Source organism: Moschus berezovskii, chromosome 3, assembly GCF_049115385.1.
Source record: "Moschus berezovskii isolate FMDL1 chromosome 3, NW_MosBer_1.0, whole genome shotgun sequence".
NCBI classification, from domain to species: Eukaryota; Metazoa; Chordata; class Mammalia; order Artiodactyla; family Moschidae; genus Moschus; species Moschus berezovskii.
In genome coordinates this window covers 29913604-29915942 of record NC_142462.1, presented here as the reverse complement: position 1 = coordinate 29915942, position 2339 = coordinate 29913604, and the positions used below count along the sequence as shown (strand labels likewise).

General features: G+C 34.8%; 1 non-coding gene across 1 annotated transcript; it reads left to right on the top strand.

Moving 5' to 3' along the window:
• Positions 1 to 1467: 1467 nt before the first annotated feature.
• On the top strand, positions 1468 to 1574 carry LOC129552884 (U6 spliceosomal RNA). Its single transcript, XR_008685364.1, has one exon. It is a non-coding gene; the product is annotated as a U6 spliceosomal RNA (small nuclear RNA).
• The last annotated feature ends 765 nt before the right edge of the window (positions 1575 to 2339 follow it).

Below are 2339 nucleotides of genomic sequence, written 5' to 3'. Positions count from 1 at the left end.
ACTGTTTGTCACGGCCATCACCATGGACGTCAGTTTGTCCCTTTATTAGAAGTGCAGCATCTTGGCACATAGAGAGCAATTTAATGTGGAGGTCGAAGAGTCAGAGGTGATGTCCAGGTTTTTGACTTTAACAAGCAGATCTACATCATTTTCTGTCTTCACGCATACTTAAACCTGAGATTCCCCGCATAGATGAAACTTCTTTAGAACAGCCTTCTTTGATCCCCTGGTAGAGTGCTTCTCACATTAGAGCAACATCAGAATCATCTGGAGGGCTTAGTAAATCACAAATGTCTGGGTCCCACCGCCGGAGTCTCTTACTCAGTAAGGCTGGTATGAAGGGCTGAATCCATGTTTCCAGCAAGTCCCCACGTGCTGCTGATGCTGCAGGTCCAGGGACCACACTTTAAGAAGCCTTGCAAGTCGGACACGACTGAAGTGACTTAGCAGCAGCAGCAGCAGCTCTGCTGAGAAGTTCACAGTCTTAGCTGCATCGTAGGAATATCTTGTGGAGTTTTTTTTAAAACACTGATTCCTGTACCGCATCCTAAGTCAGTTAGATAAACATTTCTGGGACCTTCCTATGGGTCCTGAACTTAAGGTGACAAGCGTTAGCGTCTTCAGATACTTGGGGGGCCCTATAATAACATCCTGATCTCTGATTACTAATATCTTAAGATAAAACACTTTAAGTTTTTCTTGTCTGTTATTTCTTATTTCTGCTGAAAGTTAAACTCCATGTTTGTTGTTGTAAATTTACAATTTGGAAATGTCCTCCACATTCCAATTAACTCAGTAAAGTGTTAAATTTTTGTATGTTGTAGTTAATACAGAGAGTTAGCATATTTCAGTGGGATGGAGGGTGGGTTTCTAGAGGATGGTCTGCCAAGTCACTGTTTTAAATGCCATGCTGAGAAGTTTGATTTAAAAGGTAAAATTTCAATAGAAACATAAGAGAGAAGAGTTGTTACGAATTTTCATAATGAGTCGATTTAAAATAAATAATCTTTTAGTCCAGATTAAGGAAAAAAACAGTGGAGATAGAAAAGGGTAACATTAGGATATTTGTAATCTCAGAATTTTTCTATATCGAATACTCTGATACAGTCTTCCACATTTTTCTAGACCTCAAGAATTATTTTTCTTCTGCTGACAAGTTTCTCTTCAGATAGGAAAATACAATTGTCAATACGTTATACTTAGATTTGTAAACTACCTGTTAATAGCATTGCTCCAGGGGTGTTGGTTGAACAAATGACTTTTTACCCTTTATTATTTTAACCTTGGGAGAAGTATATTTCGCTTTGGGTCTTCATAATATGCAGGTTTTATGTGGAAGCCAGTGATTGGGAAAGGTCAAGAATTAACGTGGAAGGTTGTGCAATGAAAGCAGTAGATGAATGTTAATGGACTGATTAGAGTTATTGAACCCACTAAAATAAAGAAAAAATGAGAGATGCATAGATAGTGCTTGCTTCAGCAGCACATATACTAAAATTGGAATGATGCGAAGAAGATCAGCATGGCCCCTGCTCAAGAATGACAAGTAAATTCGTGAAGTGTTCCATATTAAAAAAAAAAATGATTGGACAAAAATATTGGAACTGAGTACATTCAGCTATGTCTAATATATCTCTTTCAGCCTTTGCTTTTCATGAACTTCTGTTTGAAGATACATGATAAACTATTTGTGACACAAATTAAGATAATCACATATATTTTCAGATTTGTTTGATTTTAAAGTGCTTCATGTATATAAACCAAGAAGAGTGTTTTCTTATGTGGATATTATTCAGTACATACTATTATATGATCATATAATTGCATTAACCTGACTCCAGTGTGTTCAGAATAAATCTCATTAATACAAGAATAGCAGTTAAATATACATATACATATTTTCTGTGTTTCAAAAAGTTAAGGATGCAAAAATAAATTATTAGGTAGAAATTTACATTTGAACAGTAATTCACCTAGAAACAAGTGGAATGACAGAAACATAAATTAAAAGACTCATAAGAGAACAGTTTAGTTTTTGTAAAGGAATTTGTTTTACAAGCAAAGTGACAAATGGCTTAAAACAATATTCTCGTTGCTAGGCTCTTAGATCCCTAAACAGACCTTATACTTTTTAGGTTTAAGTATAACAAACTGAAACATTATAAAGAAGCCTAGTAAAAATAAGAAGATGACTCACCACAAAAATTAGAATTTTGCTTTTCTACTAGTCCTTAAAACTGTATACAACAGATAGTTCTTTCTTCATATTTTCTGCCTTTTTTGTTAATCACTTGTCTTAACAACAGCCTCACTATGTGAATTTTTTTATTTTTTTAAAA